This window comes from Sylvia atricapilla, chromosome 10 (genome assembly GCF_009819655.1).
Source record: "Sylvia atricapilla isolate bSylAtr1 chromosome 10, bSylAtr1.pri, whole genome shotgun sequence".
Lineage (NCBI taxonomy): Eukaryota > Metazoa > Chordata > Aves > Passeriformes > Sylviidae > Sylvia > Sylvia atricapilla.
This window is the reverse complement of record NC_089149.1, coordinates 13,673,211-13,686,435: the sequence shown is the minus strand read 5'-3', so window position 1 is coordinate 13,686,435 and position 13,225 is coordinate 13,673,211. Positions and strand designations below refer to the sequence as shown.

Genomic DNA, 13,225 nt, shown 5'->3' with positions numbered 1-13,225 from the left:
GCACAAGCAAGAAGGAACTTGATGCTACAGTGTAACAATGTGGGCACTCTCCCTAACACCAATCAAACTGTGGCCCAAACAATACTGGCAACTTGGAAGGGTTTCTCCCCATACTAATCAGGTTTTTACTCTACTTTTGTCTTGACGGATACTCTTACCACTAGAATCATTTGAGAATTTTCACTTCTTTCCCTTTAGTCGTGACAGCTATTCAATCTCAGATGTCCAAGACAATAAATCTCAGAGTCTTACATTCGGAAAAGAAAGATGTGAGCTTACAAGGAAGATAGAGAAAGACTTCTTATCAGGGCATGTAGTGACAGGATGAGAGGCAATGGTTGGAAACCACAAGAGGGTAGATTTAGATTGGACATACAGATGAAACAGTTGGACTAAAGGATCTCAGAGGTCTTTTCCATACTTCACGATTCTGTTTCTTTGACCGGAATCGGTGCACTATCTCAGCCAGGTTACTTTTTCACTAGAATAGAATTGAGAAGCACTGTAATTTCCAAGCACCTCACACCGACCTCCTGGGAGGCCTTTTTAAGCTCCTATGGTACACAGAGCAATGCTATCCCTTACTCCACCTTACTCCACCCTATTATGAAAAGTCAAATGCAAAGCGTCAGCTCGACTGTTACCATGTTGCTCATCTATTTGCATGAAACTGTACTTACATAAAGCGTTTTGTAATCATGCATGTAATAGTATGCACCTAATGTGAACAGCAGCACAACCACACCGTCTCAAGGAACAGAGTGTCCTTACAACTACAGGCAACACAAAAAAACAAACGGACAAGACTTGTTGCCTATTCTACCTGTAGCTCACGCATCTCGGCGGCACTGAGATTCTGTTACTCGGTGCCACACAGTTCCTCCCGTGGAGCATCCCGCCCGGCCGGCGGGATCCAGCTCGGTCCCCGCGCGCGTGGGGCCGGCGGAGGCGCTCAGCGCCCCGGGACACGCGTGCTCTCCGCCGCTTCCCCCGCTCCGCACCCCGGCGCTGCCCCTCGCTGCCCGCGGCCAGCAAGGACTGCAGAGCGGAGCCCCGCCGGGGGACCGGGTCCTGCCCCGCCGCCACCGCTGCCCGCCGTCCGCCGCCTCCGCTCTGAGGCCAGCTCGGCCCCACGCGGCCGCCCCTCGGAGAGCCCAGCTCCCGTCCAGCCCCCGCTGGGGGTGGGGGTGTGGGTGCCCCCACTGCCGGCCGCTCTGTCGGTCCGAGGTGGGCGGGCGGGGGCCGTGCCGCCCTCGGTCCCGCACCCCGCCCCGGGGAGCGACTCACAGCCGGCCGGCCGCCGCTTCCCTCGCTGCGGTTCCATGGGGAGCGGGGGGGGCGTGTCACCGCGGCCGTTCGGACGGAGCCCCGCGCGCCCCCACCCCGGCGGTCAGAGGGCGGCAGCGGGACGGACCCCGCGGAACGGGAGCGACCCGCGCGCCCATCGTCCCGGCGACGGGAGAGCCCCTGCGCGAGGGTTACGTAACCTCGGCCCGGCGAGCGGGGAAGGAGGGAGAGCCCCCGTGCCCCCCGCGGCCGCCGCTCGCCGCCCCCTCCCGCCGCTCCCCACGGGCCCCTCGGCCCCTTCTGGCCGCGGAGAGCGCGCCCGCCGGGCCCCCACTCACCGCGCGCGGCGCGTCCCACCGGCCCGCTGCGTCCCGGCTCGGGCTTCATACGGGCAGAAACGTGACCGGCCGCCGCGCGCCCGCCCCACCCGCGTTCCCATTGGCCGCGAACGCGTGACGCCAGCGGGGCGCGCGGGCGGGGGCGGGGCGCGCGCCGCTGCCATTGGCCGCGCGGGCCGCCGCTCACTTTACATAAGCCTCACGTGTGGCACCATGTTTCCACCGACCGCCGCGGCCGCCTCCCGAGCCTGCCCCGCCGCCGGCCCGCCCCTCCCCTCCCCCGCGTCGCCGCCACCGGCGCGCACTCACCGCCGGCCCCCGCGCCGCCTCCCGGCAGAGCCGCGGCAGCTCCGTTCGCCTCCGCCGGCGCCCCCCGCCCGCCTCCACCGCCGCTACGAGACCGCAGGGCCGAGGAGGATGGAGGGGGGGCAGGGGTCACGTGACGCCCCGAGGAGAGCGGCTCCGCCCCCGCCCGCTCGCAGCCGAGCGTGACGTGTCGTGCGCGCGCGCGGGGAGGCGGTTGGCGGCCGGGCCGGGCCGGGGCCCTCACGCAGCGCGGCCCGTCCCCGGGGCGGCGGGGCCGGGGGACAGCGCCTGGGCCTGCGCAGGCGGCACCGCAGGCCTCGGAGCTCACCCTGCCGGCGCTCGGTTCGCTTACATAAGGCGGCAGCGCCCGTATCCCGTTTCCTGGTGCTGCCGCCCGCGCTGGGTGCATTCCCTGAAGTTTCGAAACTGCCCCCGCGTATTGTTCAGGAGGTGCCAGGTCTCAAAGCGAGGTGCAGCGCAGGAGAGCGTAGGGCTGCGTCTTTCTCCCGCACCGGCCTCCAACATCAGTCTGAATTGCTACAACAGTGATTAAACGAAGAATTTCTGAGCTCTCAAACGTATGTACTGTTCTCGGGAGCAGTAGTTCCGCATACGGTAGCATGCTAATATATGATTGCTTTCCATTCCAGCTATTTAAATAAGCTTTTCGTATTTATTAAAAAAAAAAAAAAATTTCCTCCTTGTGTTCAAGCAAAACATTCAGAGATCGTTGGCATTTCCATTATACAGTAACAAAGAACTAAATAAGTTCTTGTGCATCATTCACACAGGTTTTCGCTCCGGCTGCTGCACCCTCCACTCTACCCAGGTGAGAGAACCTGAGCTCGTAGTTGCTACAGTTCAGCGAGATAACCCAATAACCCATTGCTAAACACTCGGCTCTGGTCCAGTCCCCACATCTTCCAAGGCTAAGCAGAGCAATCAGTAGCTGAGAAATTAATGGTACTTCGTCTGTATTCTGAGCTTCCTCTGTCTCCACTATGGCACACGGCTTTGCAAAGAAGGAACAGAGAACGTGCCAAAGCCGCATTCAGGCTAACAGCATTTTACACTCGCTGCATACAGGCAGTTGCTCCATAGGGTATAACACAGGACGGAGCCATCAGGGCTTCCACTGTTTATCTGCAAAATGAGGTTAATGCCGCTTCCCTCCCTCGCTGCGGTGTTAAGGATAAGTCCATTAGGTGCACAGATATTTATGCTCTGACTGTTACAGAAACAGCCTGTGAGTAAAGGACTATGGAGTATTTAAGTGCTGGAGAGGAGAGGGGGTGGGCAGCGGAAGCATTAGCACCAGATTCTGCAACTGGATTTGTTGCAATGCACAAGTCAGCTTACCAGGATACCATTCTTAGTTTGTGCTCCTCTGAGGAGCCTAATTTTATGATTAATCCTAATTAGGTAGTCTTCGTGTAGTTTGGTCAACTCATTCGTAGGCCTTCGCATCCAGAATTTCATTGTCTTTGTAACTTCTCTGCTTTAGGGTTAAAGGGGTGTAGAATAATATTCTTGTTTTCCACGAGATACCGTTTTTCATGTTATGTGCCAAAAATATCCGTCCCTGGCTGTGTGCTAAGGGCTGTGGTCTTTTACCAGGGACTCAAAGTAAGGCCTTTCAACCAAAGTAAAACTTTGAGATCCACAGTGTCCCTCACCCTATCAGATGACAAATGTGAGAAGGATGGCAAACCGTGGCACTGTGTTAGAGCTCAATGAGTTCCCAGGACACAGTTTCCTCACTGCAGCTGGGCATGCTAGTCCTGGCAGAAGAGTAACCACCACCACCACCACAAATAGCTGGTACCTTTCCCACCCTGGTAACTACCAGAGGCATTACTTGAGTCCTGCTTATTTTAAAATGATACTAATCAATTGTTTCGTTCAAGCTGTTGGGAATAATTTTTAAGGTCTACTTATACCACCTTTTAGTAGTTGCAGCTTTATATTTAATGTACCAAAAACTAGGGTAAGCAGTGTTACTCAGATTGTGATTATGTACCCTGAACAAGTTCAGTCCAAATTCTGCAGCTTCCAGAAAATTGTCACAAGACAAACAATATGTGTAGATACAAATGATTCCAGATATCTCCGATTTGAAATAACAGGAGTGCAGGCACGGGGCTTCTAAAGGAGTGAATATTGCTATTGACTCAATGGCTCATCTACTAAGGAGCAAAGCAAAATAAAGTTCTTGCAAAATTTTGCGGGCTCAGCATGTTTGTTCTTAAGGTCGCTTTGCCTAGTAAGTAGCTATAACGTAAGAGTTTTTTATAGCAGCAGGATAAAATAACATATATGCACACACAAATGGTTCTAAAGAACACAGAGCTTGTAAGAAAAGCATTAAAATGGTCGTGGATTTTTTTTCCCAGCTTCGTTTATTTTGTGTGTGTGTGTTCACGCGTGGAGCACGGCGAGAACAAGCCGTCCCTGTGTTCAGCGAGCCCTTTCTCTGTGTGCCTCACACTCCGGGTCCCACCCCGGCGCTGGCCCGGGGCGGCTCAGCCCTGGCCGGCCGGGGCACGGCTCCGAGCGCTGCCCGGCTCCCTCGTGCGGCCTGGCCGGGAAAATGCTGCTCTTTGTGGGCTTTTTACATGGAATCCCGCTGCTTCTCACGGTTTTGTAAGTAGATTTTTAGCCACACACGCAAATGCCGAGCCTTTTCCCAGCATACATAAAAAGTAGGATTTTTGCTTAACTGAAGCAATTCAGTCAGTTCTGAGAACCAGCAACGTATTGACAATACATACATTTTTAAAGGGGAAAAGAATCAAGTCTTTCAATATGAGACCACCTGAAAAACTACCTGAGGACTGCTTGCTTGGATTTGCTATGGAAATAAGGCTCCTCTTTTTGAATAACTGTGCTTCTCTATCCACTTGTAAAAGTCACCTGTTCCAAGATACTCCACAGCACTGTATATTATTAAAAAAAAATCAATATTTTACAGCTGGAGCCCACGTCTAATTCTTCATTTCCTAGGTCTAATTACTCACCATTTACAGTGACGCTGACAGTCATTGATTCTTGCAAAGATCCGGAAAGGCTTTTTTTTGCTAATGAGCAAAAGTCGTCACTCTTACTCTCTGTACAGACAAAGGAGGAGGAAAGGAAAAAACCCACTTTTCCTCATTTCCAGTAAATATATGAACAGGTTTTTCTAAAAGCATTGGAGAGTGTAGGAACAAACTGTAACAAATAGACAGCAATATCATACTGTTCTGTAAATGCTTTGATCAAAATGCAAAGGAATGTAAAAACACAATAAAGAACTTCAGCTCAAGCAGCAAGTTCCTGAAATGTGCTGCAGTTCAAAAGTCCTTTGCACAAGTGTCTGCTTGTCACCAGACAGAAAACCTTCACTTATATCTTCTGGGGAATGTAGTTTTCCGTTCTGTCCCTCTTCTTACTGTTTTCTAAATATTCTTATTAAATTTAGTTTCTGTTGGCAAATGCTGTATAATTTTATGTTCCAAATATCTTGAAAAGTTACACATGAAGGAGCCCAGAATTGTTCTCTTAGGATACAAATGGAAGGGGTGTAACTCTCCGGTGTACCTCCATGTGCTTATCCCCAAGCCCATGAGCATGATTTTAGAAGCAAACAGCTCAGAGCAGTCTGGGTCTGAGATCCTGCTGTTTAGTGTGTATTAGCAGCTCATTTTCTGCAGTCAGCCTCACAGAAGGCCGAATGAAGATAGCTTCAAATTGAATTCACAGTGCTGAAAAGGGGCTTAAAGCTTCCTGCATAACTCTCAAGAGTGATAGTTTGTGATTTCACAGTCTGCCTAAGGTGATCAAAGTCCTTACACATCCACCAAAAGGAACAGTCCTACCACCTCCACTGAGTTAAAAAACAGTGATTATGCAACTGTGCTGTTAGTCAGGTTAGGAAACCAATTTGACTGAAAATATGCCATGAATGAAGTTTTTGGTTGGATTGCATCACAGCTGTGGGAGCACAAAAGCCAAACCAAAACAGGATCAAAGACCGTATTTTAAGCTGGAGCGAGGATCTAAGACCAAGAGGAACATCCAATTGCAGAGTTAGACACTTGAAATGAAATCTGCATGTCATTAGATTAGCATAAGCGAGTGAATAAGAGATACCAAGCAGGAAAGTTCATTTTCATTCCTGCCTACTGTGTTGGGTTTACACATCCTCTTCTGCCCTGAAAGAGATCACATCAGGCTGGGCTTCTCCATTCAAAACCATGCAGACATTTATGCCAAAGACAGCTTTCACAGGGTTTCTGAGCTGATCGAACATTTCACTTTCGTGAAGCGGTTGTTGGCACCAGTGCACCAAGTACTCATGGCTGTGTGGTCTTGACTGCTCTTTTCCCACTCTGTTATTTTCTTGGCCCCTGTTAATCTCTCTAAGAGCTCCCAGAGATTGTTTCCTGTCTGTGAGCTGCTCCATCTGATTCCTTGGTGAGAAAGTACATTCCCAAGTCCAGGAATGGCATGGACAGGGCATTGAAAAGCTCTTTTAAGGGCAATGAGACTGCAGAAATGATTTCTACGACTTTTGATACCTGAGGTGCACTCCTTTCTGCATTAAATGTGTCCAGATTTGGCAGGTGTTCTTGAGACCCTCAAATTCCTCAAGAGACACCTGAGCATCCAGGCCTATGGCATGGTGCTGGATCTGCACCACAGTGTGTTCCAACCCTTGCCTCCCCACTGGTTCCTAATGCACGCTCTTTGTATTGATTTTAACTCTGCATTTGCTGACCAGAGTCAGTTTACTGCCTTCCATCGCATTTATGATGTGCTTTTGGGCTCACTGCTGCAAAGTAAAGTGTTACCAATCTCTCACAGAAACAGAGTAAGAGACATACCTTCCTTTAAAAACAAAATAAGGGTAGAGAGACAACATCTGCGCACTGGCTTCCACACCAGTGAACATTTATGCAATTTTTATTAAATAGTCATTACATAAAATGTTGGATTAGGTCATGGCATAGGATTGGAGATGGACTCGTTCACAGGTAAAGTGACAATCACTGTGCAATGGAGTCAAGCTGCTGCTCTCAGCTGCTGGGAATTGAGGCACCCTTTCTTCCTGACTTTGTTTTCATTTGTAACAAGTATGATAACAGTAGCAGATCATAACAGAAACATTGGTAAGAAATTGGATGCTAAGTGGCAAACTAGCTAAAATCTGTTCCAGGGCACCAACTGCCCTCCCTGTCACAGTGACAGGCCTAACTTCAGCCAGACACTCAGCCATTCCTTCCACTAACTGTACTAATTATAGACCGGTGATTTGTACATGTTGAGGAAGGAAGAGCCAAATTTTAAATGGGAAAGAGTGTCTTTCTGTATAATTCTGGAGTGTCTCTTAATTAAAAACACTTCATTTTCAGATTGAGTTTCCCATTACTCCTCTGTGTCAATTAATTTTCCGGCTTGAGTTCACACTTGAGCTGTTTTGAACTGCTCGTTGCTGCTACTGAAGTCAGCGGAAGCTTGGCTTTTGTTTTCAGGAGAGGGTGTTGAGGGGCTGGCTGAGTTTGCTTCAGGAAGAAAACCTGATGTACCTGGCTGCACTACTGAAAATCAAGCAGAGATTTTAATAATCAGGCATTGCAGAAATCCTCTGTACTGAGTCAATTCAAGAGATTTCAGTAAACAAAGTTTTACTTATGTTATAAATATATAGAAGTTTCTGATAAGCAATCAGAAATTCTTTGGGTTTAATTCTAATCATTTAAAAGAGAAAGGTCAGCTCACTTTGCACACTGTCATTGAAATATAGAACCAGGGGGTGAAGGATTTATATAAAGTGTGTTTGGATAAATCCCTTTGATATGAACAGCTTTGGCAATTTTCTCAAGAGAGTAACTAAACTAAAAGGGGCAGAAATCTTTGGCATCTTTGTAGATTATCTGGTATTTAATTGGTATGAGCTTAACTACAGTCCTTTACTAAGTGCAGCTCTGGGGAAAAAATCCTCAACTACCTCATTTCCTAGGTGTAAAATTTCTTGAAAATTATGTGGCAGGAATATCCTTGGGATTTCTTCCTATCTGTCAGTAGCCAATAAATTTAAAATTACCATGTGAATGGAGAAAAGCAAACAAGCAGACAAAGTCAAAACCATCACATGAGCCTTTTTTACACAGAAACCCACTAAAATACAGTACTCATTACCATAATGAGACATATTCTATCCACTTGTAGCATGTCATACTTCGTTAGCAGTAGAAGAACTCTGGAATTCAATGATTCTGTTGTGTAATTTCACAGTGAAAAAAAAACTAAACAAGAAGTTCAAGCCAGTGAATAGGAAAAAAAAAAAAAAAAAAAAGCAAACCCTTACATTTCTTAAAGGAGAATGGTTAAAGGACATAAAAAGAAAACAGGAATTAGTAATCCTAAATTATATTAGCCAATTGTTGTTCCTTAGAGGAAAGGCCGTGCTACAGGAAAGGAAACAAACAATATTTGAGAAAAACAGAGTCACTAGAACAAAACAGAAAGATGAAAGAAATCTTACCTTGCCAAAAAGCTGAGCTGTGAGATATGCCTTCCATAAGCATTTTTAAAAATGCTGTAGGGGTTATGGTTTGTTTAGGCCTGGATAGAGTACTAAGTGAGCATTGTCTTTCTTTCTAGTAGGTCTAAGAAACATATCCATAATCCACCTTGCATTCCTTTTATTGATATGGGTAATTTACAATTCTCATTTTGTTTCCGCAGCCCTGCTCTCCTACTGTGCATTACCTGTTAGCTGTTATTGGTAACAATGCTGGTAGCTTTTGCTGCTTTCATTTAATGCTGAAGAAAGCAGTCAGAGAGAATGCTATCCTTCTCCTCAAGGTGCTTCAGAAAACAAACCAAAAAAAGGGAATATTTTTAAAATGACAGAATTTAGACTTCCCTGGAACCTAATAACCAATTCATCAACTTTTCTTATCGTAAGCTGACTTACTACTGAGAAAACCTCTCCTCAAGTTCTAAAATGCAATTAAAGCACATTATGTCCCTATCTGTAAGCTATTATCTCACTATAAACTTGATGATTAGAACTTGGACTCAAGCCCCTCAGAAATACAAATCAGTGCCCAAGACCAGAGGCGTGACACTTCCCACATCATGAGGCCCTTACACCAAACCTCAAACCGTGAGATGGAGAATCTTGCAATTATTGTCAAATGTCAGCTACAGAAGCCAAATGTATTTGAACGAAGTTTTTCCCAGACACACGTTGGATTACAGTACAATGAACTGTGTAGGGAGAGCATTAACAAAACAGTCTTGAAAATATATACTTGAAAATTGCACTGAGCCCACACAGCACTTCAAGCACAGCCACTGCTACTGCAGTAAATGCATTCCACTGTTTCCAGTTTGGGATGCCACAGCAATCCTGTAGTATCAGTCCACTACAATCAAATTGAAACAATAGGAGAAGACCTAGTATGAGGGCTTGTGTAGTCCACATTTAAAAATTGCATTACTATTTGCATACTTTAATAGCTTTGTCTGAAACAAAGCCTCAGTTTCCCTTATAATACCAAGATTTTTTTTTCTTTGTTGTCAGTGGCTTTGCTGGAGTTAAGATTTTATAATACTGAAAATATTTTACAAATAAATCTCTAATTTTCAAAGTTCACCCTGGTATATTGTAATTTCTTTTGTCTACTTTGTCAAAAAGTTTTATCAAAGTGATAATTGATTTATTGCAAGGTGGAAAAGCAAAAGCATACCAGGAATTAATTTCCTAGCTCGTTGTTAAGAAAACTGAGTGTGTAAATTGAACAGTCTTATATGTGAAGTTACACAACCAAGCTTTGATGGCTAAACTAGACACAAATCTCTTTATTTTCAGAACCCTGTTCTCATCTCAACACCATCATTACTATAATCATGGATGATGGTCTCTGCAGCACATCAACATTTAGCATTTTTAAAGCTTTCTGGTTTTAAATCCAGCATCATTAATTCCTTAGTAATGGTATTGCTGTTGTTAGTATTGGCATGTCCATATCTGTTGCAGGAAGTGATGACAGTGTGAGAGCTGGGACACCACCAGAGAAGATGGAATTGTTGTGGAGCTCTTATTCCAAACGTGCTCCTGCAGCATAGCAAGGGGTGTGTGAGAACACTGTGCAGAGCACACTGGAGAACTCTTTGTTCTCCCTTCAGTTCTACTTTACTGACTTTGGAGAAACCAGTTATTAAAAAGGAAGGTAGAGAGTGTGCTTAAATGAGTCATGTTTGTTCTGTGACTGTCAGACTGCATTTGTAACTGGTTCAGTAGCTCCATTCAGCTGGTGAGGTCATTCCCATGCAGCACATGACACAGGGAGCCTTTGTACAGCTGCAGGCAACATGCTTCACTTTCAACATGCTTGTGGCTTTGGAGATGTTCCATGAGGAAATCAGCAGGTACTTCTCTGCGTTGATGCAGAGTTTTCTGATCCTTGCAAGAGGATAGAACAGGCCTAAAACACATAAACTTACAGCCTTTCATTTGAAGACCAAAGTTTATTTATATCTTACACTTGTTTTTAAACAAGACTTGCAAGATTCTATTAATGACAAGCAAGACAACATGATCAGCCAACCTGAGCAATGCTGAAACAGAGAATGTCAATGTGTAGGAAGCAGCCCTGGAAGCATCAGGATAATGCAAAGATGGCTTAGGCAAAGTGTACAACTTCTGTGGCTAGACACAAATCATCTGATCACCTTTTTTCCACAAAGAGAGTGGGGAATTTAAGAGCTGATGAACTTACTGGAGAAGTAATAGCTATTGTAGAAAAGAGAGAGAATAATATTTTGTTCAGTACCATGAAACAGACAACAGGTGGGATGAAGCAGAGAGGAATAACGAGACAGTGACCAACAAAGAAAAATGCAGTTATTTTTTGAAAACACTTGAGAAATTTGAAGCCTCAGCTAAAGAAACTAATGTGTAAGAGACGAAAAAGAGTTCTGAAAAATGATTAAAATGAATGCCAGTTACAGCAGAATGGCTAACCCAAGGGGTGGACAATGCAGTTTAATCCCATACAGACATGTTGTGATCAAATTTATTTTGCATTTGAGATTGAGCCTGACTCTCTTAGCCTATGTTGGTACCATTAGTGAAATAAATCCACTAGAGAAGTGAGCTGTGACTGACAGTGCCCCTGCTGTCACAGTGCAGTGCTGCCTGCAGCGACTGCCCGTCTGACATTCCCAGGCTGGGCACCATGAGGTAGGTGGCCGTGGCTCTGCTCTCTGGGTGTCTCCTGACACCAGCAGAGTCACTTCAGGGAGTTGAAGCAGGCAGGTGGCTGCACTGCTGGACAACTGAAACCAAAAAACATGGGGCTTTATGCTCTTTGGGGGTTTTCCCTCCATTAAGGCAGTTTTAAAATCAAGACATTTCTTTTTAAGTATTTACTTATCTATGGGAAAAGAAAGTTTAAAAGAGAACCTGCTTTCTGGCATTGCAGATATATACTGATGTGCCCAACCTTGTCAGAGTATTTAAAGGTGCAGAGATGGTTCTGCAAATCTGTACAGAACCTCCCAGAGATTGTGCTGTGGGCTGCAAAGAGAAAACAATCAGGAATAGAAGCTGCTAGTTAGAGTGCATTGAATTTTGACTCATACCTCATGCCTGGGCAAAATAGGAGCAGACAGGTTATATACTGAAGAGGTCTTTTTTAATTATCTGTCTTTTGCTTCCTCTCTTTCCCAGGCTCACATCACAATGTGTTGTTCAAGGCTGAAGAAGTGTTCAGACTGCACTTAACTGTGTATTAATGATCTACCCAAAGGCCATATTTAATCAAGTCCAGACACAGGGATACCTTGTCTTAATGGCATCAGAAGACGCTTTAATATCCTACATGAGAGCTGATAAATCTACATATTGGCAAGAGAAGCCCATAATGGGCACAGCACCACACTTACACAGCCAAGCTTGGCTTTCTCCCTCCATCCAGTTTCAAATTCTAGGCTCAGCTGCAGAAGATGTGGGCTGGCTCTTTGTCTCTGTTAAGGACAGGCCTTGAGGATACTTGTGCTTACAGCTACCCAAAGATGCTTTTTCTCCTTAACAAAGACTATAGTGTTTTCCATCTAGCTGCCAACCATAGGCATCCTGAAATAATAGTATTTTCAACAGGCATTCAAAGAGAACAGGGATGCCTGAGTAGTCAAGAAATGCCTCAGCTGGTGAGTGCAGTAGGCAAGTTTTTCTTTTGGTTTAAAAAACCTCTGAGGAAGTCACGCAAACTGTGAGACTTTTGAGTAAAACAAAAGACTGAAATGAAACTGTTAGGTTTCATTTAGGCAGTGTATCAGGTCACCTGGCTGCCATCTGGCTGGGCACTGGATGTATTAATAGTATTTGCTTTGGTGATAGAGGCAGGAGGATTTGGATCAAATTCATCGTTGAGGATATTGTTTACTATTGATTCAACAACGATGATTTTGTTGGTCCTAAACTACAGAAGAAAGAAAATGAGATTTAAAAATGCAGCAGGTGTAACAGGATGATTAGGATGACTGCATGGGGGTGGGAGGGTAAAGGCAATTGTGAGAAATTCTGGTATGGTAGTAAGATATTTCAGGTTGCTTCAATACAGACACCAAAACATTTGTGCCACCAGGTACAGCATTTGGCAAACCTTTACTCAGAGCAGAGAATTGAAAACTGCAACAGTCAGAAGAGATGGAACTGGCAAGTGTGTATGGATGGACTGCCAGGATGCCTAAGGAGGACATGGGCAGTCAAACTGAAGAAAAACACTAAACAAAAGACTGAGAACTATAGTTGTACCCAGATAGTAAGGAGAACAATAAGAAGAGGTTTTGAGCCAGCTCAGAAAGGGAGCTCAGATGGAATTTTCTAGAGGACTGAAGCAGGCCAAGAGTGTGTGTGGTTATGAAATGACAACTGATAAGCAGGTAAAGGATGGCAGAATTAATCTAGACAGTTCCTGGTGATAAAATGATTGAACTTTGTCACTGAAAGTTGTAGGTGTCTTCAGAGTGAGACATTAAAAGGAGATTACCGTATTCTTTGCCAGGGCAATTTGTGCATTGTAATTACTGGTTTATGTTCCCAGATCCTCAATCACTACTAACCCCAGTGTTCCTTGGGGCATGACAGTTTCAGATGATTCCTTTCTGCATCCTATTCAAAACTGAACTGACTCACTGGACAGTCTGATCTGAGAAAAGGAATTCCTCCTTGTCTCAGACTAGTGAGAATTTTTGGCTTTCTCTTTTCTGTACTGTTCATCAGAAAGGAAGTTTAACCA

At 45.5% G+C, this 13,225-nt stretch overlaps 1 protein-coding gene across 1 annotated transcript in view; it reads right to left on the bottom strand.

Annotated features, from left to right (window-relative positions):
• Positions 1–1,704, bottom strand: part of PER2 (period circadian regulator 2) — a 45,651-nt gene extending 43,947 nt beyond the window's left edge. Inside the window, exon 1 of the mRNA XM_066326004.1 lies at positions 1,626–1,704. The gene's annotated coding sequence lies outside the window, so the exon portion shown is untranslated. The remainder of the gene's footprint in view (positions 1–1,625) is intronic.
• Between the last annotated feature and the right edge of the window lie 11,521 nt (positions 1,705–13,225).